The sequence below is a fragment of the Schistocerca serialis genome, chromosome 6 (assembly GCF_023864345.2).
Source record: "Schistocerca serialis cubense isolate TAMUIC-IGC-003099 chromosome 6, iqSchSeri2.2, whole genome shotgun sequence".
Lineage (NCBI taxonomy): Eukaryota > Metazoa > Arthropoda > Insecta > Orthoptera > Acrididae > Schistocerca > Schistocerca serialis.
In genome coordinates, this window is record NC_064643.1 from 122,512,667 (window position 1) to 122,531,227 (window position 18,561).

At 44.8% G+C, this 18,561-nt stretch overlaps 1 protein-coding gene and 1 non-coding gene across 3 annotated transcripts in view; one reads left to right on the forward strand and one right to left on the reverse strand.

Annotated features, from left to right (window-relative positions):
- Nucleotides 1-18,561, reverse strand: part of LOC126483825 (uncharacterized) — an 84,006-nt gene that overhangs the window by 35,558 nt on the left and 29,887 nt on the right. The window lies entirely within an intron of this gene.
- Nucleotides 5,723-5,797, forward strand: Trnas-uga (transfer RNA serine (anticodon UGA)). Its single transcript has one exon. It is a non-coding gene; the product is annotated as a tRNA-Ser (tRNA).

Below are 18,561 nucleotides of genomic sequence, written 5' to 3' on the forward strand. Positions count from 1 at the left end.
GATGAGCAAGGACTTAATTCAAATCCCCACTTGGTTCTAAATGATCAGTTACAGCTGATCACAATTTCACGCTTAACTTGATCCATCAAACCAGCCATACGCTCCCAGATTTCAGTCCCAATGATCACATACATCCCACAAATCTGTAGAATCGTCATTACACCCTACTTAGTTTTTCATTACCACTTATATATTTTAATATTGTGTGTTTTCATTACGTAATGTCTTTGGCACAATCCAGGTCGTAAATCGTAATTTAACACTGTGATTTAACAACGTTGGTGCATAACTCTAGTGATGACGCAAGATTATACATTTCTCAACTAATCGCATGATTAAAGATTCTGTGTGTGTTGATAGTATCTTTGTTTCTAGCATTCCGTTTCCTGTACACTAATGTCTCCTGTGGACGCCAACCAGTTCTTTCCTGACTCTGGACTCGATAAGCCGAAACCTTTACGACTAAACGAATATTAGTAGACCAAAAAGCAGTTTGATTACTTTTTAAATCCTAAATAAACCTTGATCAGCTACCTGCTTCAGTCCACCGATCGTCATAAGAGCTATAAAATTATGTTACGGAGTGTGCAGAGTTTGCTCCACATTGGAGGATGATTTTGACAGTGTGAACAATGTTTAAATATATCACTGCGTTTTGTTACTGACGACAGTTTTTGTGGAGCTAAAAAAACCTTCTTTTTGGTTTCGACGCCACAGTAAAACGTTACGAGACAAGCTAAAGTAAATAATTGTATGATACATTCATCGAAGCTAACAGTTAATAAATGTTCATTTCATCAGCAGCTCTTCAGGGTTTTGAAATATGACACTTTAAAGAGAATTAGTTCAAAGACATTCATGATAGTCTAGAGGAGGCAAATATAACAAAGTTATCTATCGAAGAGAGAGAAGAGATTAGGATTCTAAGGACGAGAGGTACGAGACTTAAACGCAAAAAAAAAAAAAAAAATCGAACGAAAACAGTACTCAGTTAGTTACTGACGAAAAGGTCAGCCACGCCCGAAAGAGTGCAGGGATTTAGAACAGAAGAAGAAGTAGCCAAAAAATCATGTCTAGCCAATACTATGAAGCCTGAAGTCTGTACTGCTTGCTAAAAGTGTTCCAATGTGTAGGAAAGAGATCGACAGAGATGAGATACAAAGTTTTCAATGATCTGGTATTTCGAGACGAGTATGTACACATTTTCCTCAGTCACTCGCTCCTGTTCAAGGATTTGACAACTACGGATAAATACGTAACGTAACGATGAGAACAGAGGCTGAGACGAAACAACGACAGTTAGAAGAGACGCCGGAGTAATACGGGATGTGTGACTCGTAGAAGAGTGAGAATTTCTGTGGCAGAGAAAGACGTAAAAAGCTATAGGGATGGGTAAAATAAGAATAAAGTGGAGCTAGGCAAGGTAGAATACATTTCGTCTGTATTGTATGATAAAATTTATTAGTGAGAGTTGGTACCGGAATACGCAAATTGAGTGGGATTTATTATTTCAAGAGGGGATGGTAGGCTGCGACGCCAAATGGGATGAAAAGTAGTAGTTAACGAAAGGGAGGTTATATTACCTGTAGCAACAACAGAGTAGAAATGCGGACAAATTATTGTGCAAACGCGAGGGCGTAAGTTGGTCGTGTGGCAGTTTAAGTCACCGTGTTTCACCATTCGGTATCCTGGCTCTTTCAACATTACGATGCAACACACGTGCTGTGTTTTGTTCTATTTATTAGCTAGCAATGTCGCGCTGCTTAAATGTTCCAGTAATTTAACAGTCGATTCGTGTCAGTTTTCGTATTCTCGTATCTCGTGTTAAAATGGAGACGTCCACAGCAAATATGTTAATGACTGCTACTGTTTACTGCACATTATTTGCTCAGTGGAGATACCTTTTGCTGTTTCTGCAGTAATGGAGCTCCCACGTGCGGGGCATGTTGAGTGTCATTGGAAGAGAACCTGCCTTGGCGCGGCATTCTGTGTACCTCTGTGTCGTGGACAAGCCATCAGAGTCACATTACACACAGAGACCGAGTAAATTCAACTCCGCGGAGTGCTGACCACGGACATTAGCAATTCTTCCTGTGCTGTACGATGGAAAACACAAGTAACAGAGTGCTGCGCGGGTTATAAATATCGCCGAGCTAAGCGGCGGGTGCCTTAAACGGCGTAACGGGAGCTGCAGCAAGAAACCATCCGCGTAATTAGGGGCTGGCGGAACAGGTAAACGGCGGCTTAGAGCCACTTGCGCCGTATTCCAGTTGGCAACTGCAACAGCGTCTCAACAACATTCTGCCTCGGCATTCTTGGTCCGGTAAGAGATTTATACTCGTCGCGGAGCTGGTATCTTCCATCACTGAGTGTACAAGGGAAGAAGAGATTAACTTTAATGCTCTGCTGCGTTGGGCGGTGGAAATATTGCGACTATGGAAAAGTGTACACATCTAATACGACTATCTCTTTTCAAGTTTTTCTGAACGACCATTAGATGAGGTTATTCAGATGTGATGTTACTATTGCTTTACAGTTCATCATTTGTTATTCTTAAAACAATGACAGCTCAGAAATTGGCCTAGTTATTTGTTTACATCTACATCTACAGTGGGTGAATCAAGTAATAAATACACATTTCATTTGAAGCAGAAAAGCTGTATTTCCAGTAGATATAATTAGTATGTTTTTTTCAACTTCCAATCAGTCGCAAAGTTCAAACCATATTGAAAATCCAGTGAAGCTTATGGCAGATGTTTTGGGTAGTGTCCTTGGCGCACTTTTCAGTTCTGAGCGCTTAGTGAGCACGTAAAGGTGCCCGTAAAACAGTGTCTCCTGGCAAGTGTGAAGTGCCTGTTGAGGGGTTTTGCCTGACTTCACGCAGCCCGCATAACTGTGACGTGTTCCCTTCTCCATAACAATTCTTGGCAGCACACTGCGTGTGCAACGAAGATGCTTCTGCAGTGTTTTCGGCGGGAAGTATTCCACCACCCAACACGCAGTCCAGATTTGAATCCCTCTGATTTCCATCTCTTCGCTCACATGAACCACTGGCTATGCGGACGGTATTTCGGCTTACACAACGAGCTGCAGACCAGCGTAGGAAATATTGGCTGAAATCACAGACGTCATGTCTAAGTTGAAGCGGCGAGTATGAAGAGAGGTAGCAGGAAGTTATGGCTAATTGTTACAAATAAAACGTTTTTTGATTCTCACTGTGGTTTCCATTTCGCGACCAATCGGATGTTGAAAACTACAAGACCTTGCATATGGCAATAACGAACATTTTTGTCCCGTATTTCTTAAGCAATGTGAAATGTTAGTTATCTTTCTAGCTCAGTCTGATAGTTTGATATGCAATAAAAAGATAATTTCAATATGACCCTTTGTAACATTAATTATTAAAACACTGAACTAAATTTTCCAAATATAAAATGTACGTTAATTAAATGCAACATATGATCCAAAAAAATTGATCTCTGGTAGAGAACCTCCAAACTTATTATGCGTTGTAACAGCAGAATAACTTTCGGTTGAATATCCGTATCAAGTTCTCTGAAAAAATATCAACAAGGTGCATTTTCAGGCCGAGGCGTTTGCATTTTAAAAAATTGTTACGTGCTGAAAAATAAAGTCAGATGAGAATCGCTGGCGTGGTATTTTAATAACAAGAGCGCTGCCAACTGAAGTATTGTTGCCGTTAGATCCAGTAATATCACTGGCGTGTTCGAATAAAATTATCTGATACATTTACATCGACGGTAAACGAGAAAGTTAGTCACCAACCCCTAACAACAATAGTATTAAGGTGCCCTGACTTTAATTTATGAAAGGTGTTAAAGAAATATTTCGAACGTGTGTGATATCTAGCTTTTGGCAAACATTCAGTTACCGAGCAAATCGATAGTGGCACATTGAGTTAATGCAGCGGACCAGGAAATTGAATTGAAAAAGAGAGAACTCAACATTTGTCCAAGTTCTGGCAACCAATCAACTCCAGAAAGTGCTGTTTGTAATTGGTTTACAGAATTTAGTCGTGGTCACGCTTCCATCAACGACCAATCTACACCTACACCCATAAACCGCAAACTACCTTAGGATGTGTAGCGGAGGGCACTTTGTGTATCGGATCACTCCACCTTTTTACTGATACAGCAGCGAATGGAACGCGGGAATAACGGTTGTTGGTAAGCCCCCCTCTCGGCTAGAATCTCTCTAATATTAGTTTGATGGTCTTTTTATGAGATATAACTTAGGAGGAAGTTACATATTGGTTGACTCTTCTAGGAACCTACGCACTCCGAATTTTAGCTGCAGGGTATAACGTGATGGAGAATGCCCCTCTTGCAGCGTCTGCTACAGAAGTTGGTTGAGCACCTCCGTGACACTTTCGCACCTACTGATTGAGCCTGTAACAAAAGGTGCTGCTCTTCTTTGGATCTTCTCTATCAATCCTCTATGGTACTAATTCCAAAATAACGAGCAATACTATAGCGTTAGTCGAACTAGGGCTTTATAAGCTGCCTCTTTTGTGACTGAACCACATTTCCCGAAGATTCTTCCGATGAATCTCAGTGTAGAATCTGCCTCACCTGCGATAAATTTTATGTGGCACTTCAACTTTACATCGCTCCGTACTCATACTTCTAGATATTTTGTGGATGCGACCGTTTCCAGTGAGTGTTCTGTAATAGTGTGATCATACAAAAGTGAGTCTCTCTGCCTGTTAATACGCAGTAAGTTAAATCTGTTTACATTCCGGGTCAACGGTCAAATGCTGCACCAAGCACCAATCGTCTGCAGGAATTCAATCAAAATCGATCGTCGTAAAAAAAAAAAAATAAAAAAAAAAATAACAAAATAAAGAGAGAGAGAGAGAGAAAGTCGTCCATGCTGTGATTGAAGTGGATCAGCGCCTGACTTACTTGTGATGAGACAGTGTCGTCCTTAGGCTTACTGAAGACTACGGCACTGTAGGGTTTGCATGAACTTCCATCTGCGAAAACGATCTGTCTGCTCACTATAGATTGCACACAACTTGACCGAAGCTCGGACACGAGCTTACTAAGTGTGAAGAAATGCAGAAAAAAGTGAACCGAGAAAACGTAAAATCTGTATACAACGTCTTAAAAGGGAAATGAACCTCATTACATTCGAATGAGCCGGAAACTGAACAGAAGTCAACTGTATGGGTGTTCCCAGATGAACCGAAATCAAAATCAGCCCATTTGACATTTCGCGATGGTTACAATAGAAGATCGAAGAACAGCTATTGCTCAACGATATACAACAATTTGTTTGAAACATCCTGGCAGATTAAAACTGTGTGCCGGACCGAGACTCGAACTCGGGACCTTTGTCTTTGGCGGGCAAGTGCTCTACCAACTGAGCTACCCGAGCACGAATCACGGCGCCTCCTCACAACTTTACTTCTGCCAGTATCTCGTCTCCTACCTTCCAAACCAAAGGTCCCGAATTCGAGTCTCGGTCCGGCACACAGTTTTAATCTGCAGGGAAGTTTCATATCAGCGCACATTCCGCTGCAGAGTGAAAATCTCATTCTGGAAACATCCCTCAGGCTGTGGCTAAGCCATGTCTCCGCAATATCCTTTCTTTCAGGAGTGTTAGTTCTGCATGGTTCACAGGAGAGCTTCTGTAAAGTTTGGAAGGTAGGAGACGAGATACTGGCAGAAGTAAAGTTGTGAGGACGGGGCGTGAGCCATGCTTGGGTAGCTCAGTTGGTAGAGCACTTGCCCGTGAAAGGCAAAGGTCCCGAGTTCGAGTCTCGGTCCGGCACACAGTTTTAATCTGCCAGGAAATTTCATATCAGCGCACACTCCGCTGCAGAGCGAAAATCTCATTCTGGAAACAATGTGTTTGTCCCACATCATTCATTAAATCCGGAAAAACAGGAGACGACGTCGCAACATTCTTCATGACGACAATGCCATTTGTTATACAGCTCGTCAAACCATGGAGTTAACGTCTGATTGCCAATATTCACCTGATTTGTTTCCTTTTGCCAAACGATTTCCATCACCTAGAGAAGCTGTTGAATGCTTCCAGAACCATATTTTTGAAGTAATAACATCAGAGTGCGAAAAATGTTTCCGAAACTGTTCAGGATGATATTTCTTCTGTAGAAGAACTAGATTCAGTTCAGGGAGCTATTTCATATGTCGAAGAAGTATCGCAGCTGTTTTATAGAGTTTGTAACTAGCACACGTCAATTCTGCAATAATTAATACATATTACTTTTGTAATAATGTGTGTAATTTAAATCATATATGTGGACCCTCTGAATGTTTACTGACATCAATAAGCAGCTTTCGAAAATGCGACTGCTGATCAAAGAAGATCTCTTCTCCTACCCAATTTCTTGTGAGTAAAAGCAATTTATAAATTTCATAATTCGAACTTTTATGTAATAAGTCGATGTATGTGACTAAACGGAGACTGTGATTGTTGAAAGGAGTACGATTGTTTAAGGTCCATAATGTTGCTCAAAAAGTTGAAATAACTACTATTGCTGAAGAACTAATTTAATTTAATTCCTTTTAACAATAAGAAGCAAGAGGTAGGTTGGTAATAAGCATCCGGGAATGGGAATAGCCACCTGTGTTTCTGATGTAACAAATCGATTCTCTCGTCTGATTGCAGGGCAGATTGCAGTTAATTCTGAGTGAATATGTGCAGGGTATCCCAGGAAAAATGATCAATATTCAGGTATATGACAGAAACGCTCATTTGAAGCAAAAAACTTCATGTGGACATGTGCCCTATTCCAAATGATTTCCGAGATAGAACATATTTAAAAAATGGTTCAAATGGCTCTGAGCACTATGGGACTTAACATCTGTGGTCATCAGTCCTCTAGAACTTAGAACTACTTAAACCTAACTAACCTAAGAACATCACACACATCCATGCCCGAGGCAGGATTCGAACCTGCGACCGTAGCAGTCGCGCGGTTCCGGACTGAGCGACTAGAACCGCATGGCCACCGCGGTCGGCAGAACATATTTGATGTATAAGTAGTTTTTGAGAACATTTTCTTAGGACTTTAAAATGAACATCAACGGTGTTGCTGGAGCAGGCGTTACGGACTGTAGTTGACGTTCGTGGAGTTCGTAACACCTGCTCCGTTCGCCACCAAGCCTACGAACATGATATGATGTTTGAAGATGGTCTGTAACTGACCGAAACCGGTAACCACAATAATAGAGATTCTTGCGGTCGAGACTGTTGAAGTTCATTTTAAAATATTTAATGTACATTTGTTTTTGGGCTAGTGGAGCGGACGTATGCGTGTTACCCAGCCAACCTCTTTGACGTTCTTTTCTTGCCCAACCTTCCGTGCTGCTTTCAGCCCCTTTGCTCGGCCACGAAACTAGCCCGTTGAACGCACAGTTGTCCTCGGTGTGTTGGGAGCCAAATAGTGTGAGAGACTGAGAGTGTATCAGAGAGAAGCGTTTGTTAACTGCGTTTGCACACGCACTGGATAAAATGCCGTACATCTACGCTAATGACGATTGTTCAGGAATGGTGTATGTTTAGGGCTTCTGCGATGGTAGTGCTCCTGCTACCGAAGAATATCGTTGGCGCTTTCCGACATGTCGTATCCCCCATCGTAGAGTACTTAACGAAGTTTTCAGCACGTTCTTCCAAGTTCCCATTTTTCATCTGAACGTATAGGAACATGCTCTCCCAAGAGTGGACAAACGCACTGAATTTGACCGTGGAATATTCGAACATTTATTGCGAACCGCATAACAGCTGTAGTGTGAATGTGTTAAAAATACTTATTTTACAATTCATACTTTGTAAAAGGCGTGTTGTAATGTTTACTAGCTGTTGTACATATGTAAACCTGGCAATGCATTGCATTATACAGTAAATAAATGAGAATGTACATTCGACGTGTTTCACAGATATATGTTGATTTGAAGTTTTTTTGCTTCAAATGATCGTTCCTGCCATATCGCTGAATTTGACCACTCCTTCTGGGACACCCTGGATAGCACAGCATACGGCAGTGTCGGTTCCGCTCGGGAGCAGCTCTATCACTGCATCTCACGGTGATACGCGGTAAGTTTTAAACTGATTGGCATCTGTTAAACGGGCTGGTCTCGAGGGAACCGCTGGAGGAGAACGTCGCTCACATGATACGGGAAGTGGGTGCTTGCTCCCTCCTCTCGGCTGCCCTTTGTGTTCTAACATGGTTTCTCGAGTGTCCCGGCCATCTTTTGTAGCGGCCCGACACCCAACACCCTTTGGCACTGACGCCTCGACAGGCGGCGATGTGGCGAAACAAAGGACGAGCGCGTAGCAGTACGTGACCGCCGTCGCGTCCAGAGGGCCGCTCTGGATCGGGTTCCGCTCGGCTGCGCATCTACTCGTACCGTGGTGGGAAGCTGTCGTCCGTCGCTCAACCACTGGTTAGCTTCTTTGCGCTGCAGATGGCAAATGTGTGTGCCACGAAGTCAACCACTTGCTGCTACTCAAGGGTCAGCGAAACATTTTACACCAACTTTTGTGGGGAAAAAGAAATAGCCATATCGGAGGGTTATCTGTAGAGAGGTCCGAGCAGCATATGGTTCCTGAAAGGGGTCAGCAGCTTTTTCAGTAGTTGTAGGGGCATCAGTCTGGATGACTGGCTGATCTGCCTTGTAACCTTAGCTAACAAGGCCTGACTATGTTGATACTGCGAACGGTTGAAGGCGAGGCGAAACTACACCTGTTATATTTCCCGAGGATGTGGGGCTCTACTGATTGGTTTAATGAAGGTGGAATCCTCTTGCGAAAAGTATTACGGAGATGGAACAGACCGCCTTTTAGGATCTGCTGGTCGGCCCGCCCGGCTACCCGCTCGGTCTAACGCGCTGCTTCCCGGACGGGAAAGCGTGCCGGGACCCGGTATGAATCCTCCCGGCGGATTAGTGTCGAGGTCCGGCGTGCCGGCCACCCTGTGGATGGTTTTTAAGGAGGTTTTCCATTTACCTCGACATATGCGTGCTGGTTCCCCTTACTCCGTCTCAGTTACACTCTGACGGCGATTGCTGCTCAAACACTGTCTCCACGTACGCGTGCATCATAATTACTCAACCACGCAAACATTTGGGGTTACACTCTTCTCGTATGAGACGTTCCTGGTGGTGTCCGCTGGGGGCCGAACCCCTCAATAACCCTGCGTTCGGTGTGGGGCGGCGGTGGGGTGGACTGCTGTGGCCTGTTCTGGGGTTGTGAACCACTGAGGGTTACGGCGGGACCAAGCCTGTACGTCCTTTCTAGGTCCCCGGTTTAATACATACGTACATACATACATCTGCCGGTCGAAAGTACTGAGGAAGACATTATCATGAGAAAAAATCTGTTTATTGTGAGGGAATTAGATTAGGAAATGCAGAGGGTAATAGCAAGAAAAGTGTGTCTGGAGAAAAATGTAACATAGAACAACTATGTAAGTGTCAGGAAGTCTTTTCTGAAGAAATTTCCTGGAGTGTGGTCTTGAACATGCATGGGTCAGAAATGTGGACTAAAAACAGTTCGGACAAGGAAAGAGTAGAAGCTTATGAAATATGGAACCACAGACGAATACTGAAGACGTGTAGATCGGATAACTAGTGCCAAATCGAATTACAAAGAAAATAAATCTATGTCACAGCTTGAATAGCAGAAGTGATATGTTGCTGGGACACAAGTGTGTGTGTGGTGATGGGGAGGTGTGGGGTAAAACAAGTAGCGGGACTAGACCAATGCTTGACTACAGTAAGCTAATTCACGTCTAATGAACAGCGCAGGCTATGGGTGTATTCTTCGAAGTGTGGCGTCATATGGTAAGCATGTGACGTCTGGGATATTTCGTTTGGTTGTTTTAATTCTAAATTTCGGGTGCATGTTTTGATAATACTATGTCGTGTATTTCTTGTGGGGTGTAGGTTAGATGAAGTTGTTCACTAGACCTGTATATGTATAGTGGAGATGCGAGTGGGGGGAACTATGTTTTGAGTTGCAGTGACAGCCTGAACTTAGCATAGCCTGAGGTCTAGCGTTAGCTGGAACGCGGTAGTTTGGAATTGTCGAAGATATCGAAAGTGTCATGAGAATCTTATTTTGAAACATACACTAGCGACCTGCACCGGCAGCAGCGTGTATCCACTCCACGGCTGGAGGACTTGTGCTGCGCAGCGCTGAAAAATTCTGGACGCAAAGCTTTCTCGTGAATCAGTCTATGTATCACTGAACACCATATCAAAATCTCTACAGTTCCTGAGCTTAGTCGTCACATAATATGTATATGTATAGACGGGTAGAGTGTGCATTCCACTGTTAATTTACGTGCCTGTTCGAAACTTCTATTTTTCCGCTACGGCCTAAAATTTTCAAGTTTTTAACGTGTCTAAAGGCACTAGTTACAAGAACATTCCTGGCACCCAAATTTCCTGTTCCCACGGAGGTCTCGTTAGCTTGTTCTGCTGGTGATTTCGGGCCATTAATGATATCAACACTTGACCGTTTCTTTAAAGTTCTTATCTCCATTATGTTCATAGCATGATCGGTCTGTTGGCGCAGTATCGCGTTCTAAGTAATTCCGCGGGTTGTAGTGTAGTGGATCCAGGTTGTAGTAACTATGCAGAGAAGAGTCTTGTACACAAACTTAAATTAAAAATTGAAGAAAAGAAGCACCTGACAGAAAAAAGCCTTTAAAAAGTAAGAAAAAGAAGTGTTGAAGTGTTGCCCGTTTAAGTTTCGTATAAGCAGCGGGGGGCTGCTAAGTAAATGAAAGTATGTTTACACCAGATATCATTCTTAGAACAGCATACTTTCATTACTGCTGGCTATAAGTCTGTTTGCCGTCATCTCTTCCAGGCCTGGGCGGCCTACATCGACACCTCAAAATAGCTAGTGAAGTTATAATTACTTAGAAAATAAAAATATGAAAAGCAGTCTGTCCTTGATCAACCTAACATTGTTAAAGAAGAGAGTTACCTATTTATTTTGTATCATATTTTACATAATTACGTACGAAGTTAGCTTAATGCATTAATCTGTCTCACCACACCTACGTCCTGCAGTGGGTTGATGATAGCGTACTGGCTTTTTTTTCTTTATTGTTATTTGAACACCTCTACAAAAGGTGGGCCGGCAGCGGCAATATTACGCCGCTCTTCGGCCACAGACAGTACAAATAGACACAACGAAGACAGAAAAACAAAACATAAAAAACAGTAGACACTTGAATAAAAAACATGGAGCCGTACACAGGTGTAGTAAAATAAAAAACGACGTTGATAGCGTGCTGACTCACGCTTCATTATATAGCGAGCGCGAGTCGCGCGGAGCGCGGTATGCGGCGCGCGGGCCGTGAAATGGCCAGATGCGGCGACCGCAACGTGCAGTAGTGTGAGGGCAGGCGACGTTGACGGTCATGTCTGTAATGCGAATTTTTCCAAACAAATTAATTAAGACTTAGGCTCAAGAATTTGATACTATTGCTTTGATATTGACGTGGATTGCCTAGGTAGCTGACATGTGTTTAAACTACATATGTTTTCCTATTTGTAGGTATATTGTTTTTGTTTTATTTACTTATCGGTCCGCCGACGCGACTACGCTTGGATCAGTATATTACTACTTATATTAAACTTCAACGGGAAATACGTATTATTTTTTTACTTTCTAGAATTTTTTTGTGTCGTTCTTTTTAAAATTTTAATTCAAGTGCATTTGATGCTTTTAAACTTCATATTTTACTATTACATCCACACAAATACTTCTAGGGGCGGAACACGAGATTGAGAAGCAAGATCTCTTTCACTTATGCGATTTACGTGTTTCCTTTTTTAACTCACAGATATATTAATTGACTATGTTTTAGTATATATTTAGCTAATGTAGGTAAAATAAGCAATGAGCAGTGGCGATAGTTCTAAACCAGGTCGGAAGAAAATGGGCTGCCATTGGCTCTCTTGCAATTGGCTGCCTAACTACTGGGGCAAAATCATTTGATTTAGTAGTCAATTGTAGACCTCAAAAATAACTAGCTGGCCGAAGTGGCCGAGTGGTTCTAGGGGCTACAGTCTGGAACCGCGCGACCGCTACGGTCGCAGGTTCGAATCCTGCCTCGGGCATGGATGTGTGTGATGTCCTTAGGTTTAAGTAGTTCCAAGTTCTAGCGGACTGATGACCTCAGATGTTAAGTCCCATAGTGTTCAGAGCCAATAACTACAAAGAAGTCTGCGAAAGCATAAGTTACTCTTTTACAGTTGAGTCACGACCAGCCTTTTTCTGCTTTGAAGGTGCTGGAACAGGCGACTTCTGAAGTAAAAAATTATCATTGATGGTCGACCGTAAAAGATGCACATATGTTCTCTAGGACTTTTATTATATCGCCACAGACAAGTACTAGGTAACTTGATGTAGCTCTTATGTATTACGTAGGCTTATATCAAGATAGCGCGCAGCAGAAAACATTTTTACATAATTTAGTTGATGAAATTTGTATGGCGGAACAGGCTTTCATGGAACACAGCTAATAACCGTCCCGATTAAACCAGCTTTCAAATAAAAACGAACTGTGTTAAAATCTGATCTTTCGTTTGGGAGCTACATTGCCACAAATACAAACGTTGAAATTATAACACCCCTCTGTGTGCATCGTGGGTTAAAAATAGTCTAGCGTGGAGAACTGGATCAAACCAGTCTTTTCACTGAAGACCGCAACAACACTGAGGAAGAGGCAGAGGACGGAGTAAGATTTAGAGCGTCCATCCGATACCTGTCGCGATACGTGTATCCCAGGGAAGGTGTATCGTAAACTGCTGCGCCTGCACGGCAGGCAACCAAGCGTTGCGGCGCGTGCTGCGCGGTGCCCACCTCGAGGGGCGCCTGCAGACGCGGCGCTCAGCCTCCATTGACGGCTGGGCTGGAACCGGTCCAGGAGCTGCTGAATGAACAGTTACTATGGCAGCGTTACGCAACGCGGCGCGCGCCACTCGCCGCCCGCCGGGCACGCGCTGCGGCCGGCTGGCACACTTCCCGCTGGCTGCTCCTCTCTTCCTCTTCTCCTCCTCCTCCTTCCAGCGGCAGCGGCTGGAGTCCAGCGCGCCGCGGCGCGGCGGTTCTCTTTCCGTCGCCAAGGACGCCGCGCTGCGCCTGCTGGCCCGCGCATCCAGTACACTTCTCTCTGCCGGCGCTTGTTTTCTTTTCTCGCCGCTCGGGCGATTACATGCCGCACATTATACGCTTACGTACTCTCATACGCAATGACTTCTGCTTCAGGGCGAAAGTTCGCAATCTATACTTGCAAACCCTCCTACAACGTGTGGTGCAGGCAACTTCCTGCATCGCTGCCACTTCCGCTCTTTCCAGTTCCAGTCGCGAACGGGGCGCTGGTAGAATGACTAATGATAAGCCTCCGCATGCGTATTTTTTTTTTTCTTTTCTAACGCTCATGGTCTTTTCGCGAGTTACACACTATCTGATAAAGAGTGGCTCTGAGCACTATGGGACCTAACATCTGAGGTCATCAGTCCCCTAGAACTTAGAACTACTTAAATGTAACTAACCTAAGGACATCACACACATCCATGCCCGAGGCAGGATTCGAACATGCGACCGTAGCGGTCGCGCGATTCCAGACTGCAGCGCATAGAACCGCTCAGCCACAACGGCCGGCCTGATCAAAAGCATCCAGACACCTATTACTGATCATTAATATGGGATGTGTCCACCCTTCACCTTTATGACGACTGAACTCCGCTTGGGACATTTTCAAAAAGGTGTCGGAAAACCTCTGGAGGAATGACAGATCATTCTTTCTCAAGGGCCGAGACCAGAGAGGGTAGTGAAGTTGGACGCTGGGGTTTGGAGTGAAGTCGACGTTCTGACTCATCCACTGGGTTCAGGTGAAGACCGTGGGCAGGGTAGTCCATTTCACGAATGTTATTGTACCTAAACCATTACCTCATAGACGCTGCTTTATACAGGGTGCTCGATAGTGCTGATACAATCATCGTAATCCATTTCTCCACTGTACGCAATACACAATGCTGTCAAATACACTCCTGGAAATTGAAATAAGAACACCGTGAATTCATTGTCCCAGGAAGGGGAAACTTTATTGACACATTCCTGGGGTCAGATACATCACATGATCACACTGACAGAACCACAGGCACATAGACACAGGCAACAGAGCATGCACAATGTCGGCACTAGTACAGTGTATATCCACCTTTCGCAGCAATGCAGGCTGCTATTCTCCCATGGAGACGATCGTAGAGATGCTGGATGTAGTCCTGTGGAACGGCTTGCCATGCCATTTCCACCTGGCGCCTCAGTTGGACCAGCGTTGGTGCTGGACGTGCAGACCGCGTGAGACGACGCTTCATCCAGTCCCAAACATGCTCAATAGGGGACAGATCCGGAGATCTTGCTGGCCAGGGTAGTTGACTTACACCTTGTAGAGCACGTTGGGTGGCACGGGATACATGCGGACGTGCATTGTCCTGTTGGAACAGCAAGTTCCCTTGCCGGTCTAGGAATGGTAGAACGATGGGTTCGATGACGGTTTGGATGTACCGTGCACTGTTCAGTGTCCCCTCGACGATCACCAGTGGTGTACGGCCAGTGTAGGAGATCGCTCCCCACACCATGACGCCGGGTGTTGGCCCTGTGTGCCTCGGTCGTATGCAGTCCTGATTGTGGCGCTCACCTGCACGGCGCCAAACACGCATACGACCATCATTGGCACCAAGGCAGAAGCGACTCTCATCGCTGAAGACGACACGTCTCCATTCGTCCCTCCATTCACGCCTGTCGCGACACCACTGGAGGCGGGCTGCACGATGTTAGGGCGTGAGCGGAAGACGGCCTAACGGTGTGCGGGACCGTAGCCCAGCTTCATGGAGACGGTTGGGAATGGTCCTCGCCCATACCCCAGGAGCAACAGTGTCCCTAATTTGCTGGGAAGTGGCGGTGCGGTCCCCTACGGCACTGCGTAGGATCCTACGGTCTTGGCGTGCATCCGTGCGTCGCTGCGGTCCGGTCCCAGGTCGACGGGCACGTGCACGTTCCGCCGACCACTGGCGACAACATCGATGTACTGTGGAGACCTCACGCCCCACGTGTTGAGCAATTCGGCGGTACGTCCACCCGGCCTCCCGCATGCCCACTATACGCCCTCGCTCAAAGTCCGTCAAGTGCACATACGGTTCACGTCCACGCTGTCGCGGCACGCTACCAGTGTTAAAGACTGCGATGGAGCTCCGTATGCCACGGCAAACTGGCTGACACTGACGGCAGCGGTGCACAAATGCTGCGCAGCTAGCGCCATTCGACGGCCAACACCGCGGTTCCTGGTGTGTCCGCTGTGCCGTGCGTGTGATCATTGCTTGTACAGCCCTCTCGCAGTGTCCGGAGCAAGTATGGTGGGTCTGACACACCGGTGTCAATGTGTTCTTTTTTCCATTTCGAGGAGTGTATGTTCGTATCCTTCCGCATTTACCGTTTTCTTAAGCACAATACGAGGATCACACTGTAATCTCGAAACACACCCCCATACCGTAAAACCAGCTTCTCCATGCTTCACTGTTGGCACCACCAGTGACGGCAGGTAACGTTCTTCAGGCATTAGCTGAACTCGTACTCTTCCATCGGATTGCCTCAGGGTATACCGTGGTGGAGCAACCGAAATCACGCGTTTCCAGTCATCCACTGTCCAGAGGCCTTCGCTTTCTACGGTCTACCTCTGTTCCTTCTGCTGACACGGCCATGAGACAGGCGAGTCGATAACTTGATTCGATCGTTGTTTTCTTTCCTACATTGAGCTTCTTTCGTCTGTTAGATAGTTTTACCTGTTTCCGTAAAGTGATAAAGAGAGAGCGGAATGGAACAGTATGTAAACTTTACAAGACTACTTGTGGACATGCTAATACATTTTCGATGTATCGGCACTGCAGTAATACATTACCAAAAAGGACGGGGATCACATTATCCAGACCTTTGTCACGATTTTTCCCATTCCGCTGCGTTTTAATGACATCACTGAAACTCCACCTTTACACTTCGAGGAGCAACTACGGAAGATCATACAACACAGGGAATATCTCTTGTAGGCAAGTGTTAATATGTATTGTTTCAAGCAAATGTTTAGCTGTTCGTCAAATAATACCTCATTTATGACTTGCAGATCTGTTGGTAAAATGGAAATGTCGTGTGGCTAGGGCCTCCCATCGGGTACACCTTTCGAGTTGACACCACTACGGCGATTTGGGTGTCGATGGGGATGAAATGATGATGATAAGGACAACACAACACCCAGTCCCTGAGCGGAGAAAATCTCCGACCCAGCCGGGAATCGAACCCGGGCCGTTAGCTATGATATTCCGTCGCGCTAACCACTCTGTCACCGGACAGATCTGTTGGTGACAGTTGTTTGTTACACGACGTTATCTCTTGACTGACTTGCGTTTCTATAGAGTCTTTAGAGTCGTAAAAATTCAAACATCGGTTATACATAAACGCAGAGTTTCACAGATGAATGGCAGTGGTTGGTGACATAACAAATAAATCACCGCATTTTAAAATCTTTTCCATCTGGTGTTTATCTTTGGAGTTGTGGTACGTCCCTTAACAGCGAAAATTTACGCATTTTAGGCTTCCCTGCTTCTTGCGGAACTGAATTGATCATTTTGGGGTTTTAGGTAACACCTTTCCTCATCATGAGAAATATTTATTTGTTCCGTATTATTTAGGCTTGTAAATGTTAAACTTTTCTGTAGCTGGTCAGCAGTTAAAGCAGTAGTTAAAGTCATCCTCGGTTTTATTATAAATACCTTAGCGATTGTCAGGTAGCGAAATACCAAGTACATGGAACGGTGCAGGCGCTAAAATATATTGCAGCTGACCGGTATGTCCTATTTTTTTTTGACTTACGACTCGTTTAGCAGGATAGGTGCCTTCTGATCTGTAGCATGCATCAAAATCTCTCCACAAACAGCCACATGTTGCTTTTTCTGCGGATTTGATGTATCTATTGCGCGCTGAATCGCCTTGCACAGTTTCTTTTTATCTAATTGGCGTGGCTAAATTCACGAGCTGACTGCTTATTCTGCAAATAAAAATTGTAGTTTTTCTTAGTCTGTAACAAGACTCATTACTTCGCCTTTAGACGCATCAGAGGTGCACAGTCTCTCGTTTTGCAAACGTTCTTGAGTAGCTATGCATCAGCCAATAGCATGTCAGTGCCGCTCGCTTGGAAAGGCCAAATGAGTTCCTTGTGAATATGAGTGATTCTATAACGATCCTTTGGAGGGCGCCCAACGTTGTACATATTTCTCTAATGACCTGCGCACACGGGTGATGCGGTAATGTTCCATCATTATTTGCAGAATGTAATAATTACAGCTCACTTTGGCTACGAATGAGTTTTACGCGTGACGCGTTTGGCCTTTGGCACGGAAAAATGTGCTCAGAGTAACGATCCGCGTGTCTTCCTCAGCCGTACGCTGCTCGGCAGGAAATTCGCACAGCAAAGCCAGGGCCGTCCGCGAGCAGACCTTGCGCGCACGGACGCCCGGTTTGGAACGTAAATGCCCTCACCGTTAAGGCTGATCCATAATTACAGACAGTTCCCTGCTCCCGCATCGGTCAACAATATTTTTTATAACGTCACGACTGCAAAAACCAATTTAATACAGTTTACTCCAGAAAACCAGTCCCCACTGTCAAGGTGACCAAGCAGTCGACTCGTTTTGGTGTCAGACCGCACGTAAGTCCACATGCGCTGTCGACAGCGGAATCGTGTCTCTAGCTTCGGGCCTAGCACCATCACCTCCAGCGCATTTCCCTTGAGCTGGAAATCCCTGCTGGTGAAAACCGCTGTATCACATACTGCGAACAAAACCAATTTCAGCTGCCAGAAGTATAAAGTAGGACGGCGTGTTGTGTGCTTCTCATTGTGTAGTGACAGCGCTGCATGTAGACTATTACTGCTGTGAATGTATGAGAAAATGCCTTCTTCTTTTGTATTCAATCCGTAGGCTGGTTGTCAGCAGTTACCTATCTTCCGTAGTTCTTTTCAGCTCCCAATACGTTGCCAATTTATGGTAGTGTTTTATGTGCCCGATGAACTAAAATCTTGGGCTTCATCTTACATTCTTTCCAGGAATTTTTCCTTCTATTAATTTCACAACTCAAGGGGATAACGCATAGGTATGCACACATGAGCAACCCATAGGTACGTACCTCCGTTCCTTGAAAATATTTCTTCTGCCTTGATTTTGCTGGTCGTTCTCTCTGTCCTAAAATCTGTAGGACTCTTCTCCAACCCCATGATAAAAATCCTGCAGTCGTTTCCGGTCTGCTTCAGCTACCGTTTACGTCACCGAGCCATAGAGTGCAACGTTAAAAAAAAGTTTTTACATGCTGTTTCCCGGCCTTTAAATTGATATACTTCAATGTTAGCAGCTGCGTTTTCTTGTTGATGCTGTTTCTGCTCGTGCAGTTCAGTATGTAATCTACGCTATGATCTACCATCCACTGTTGTTATATTATCCA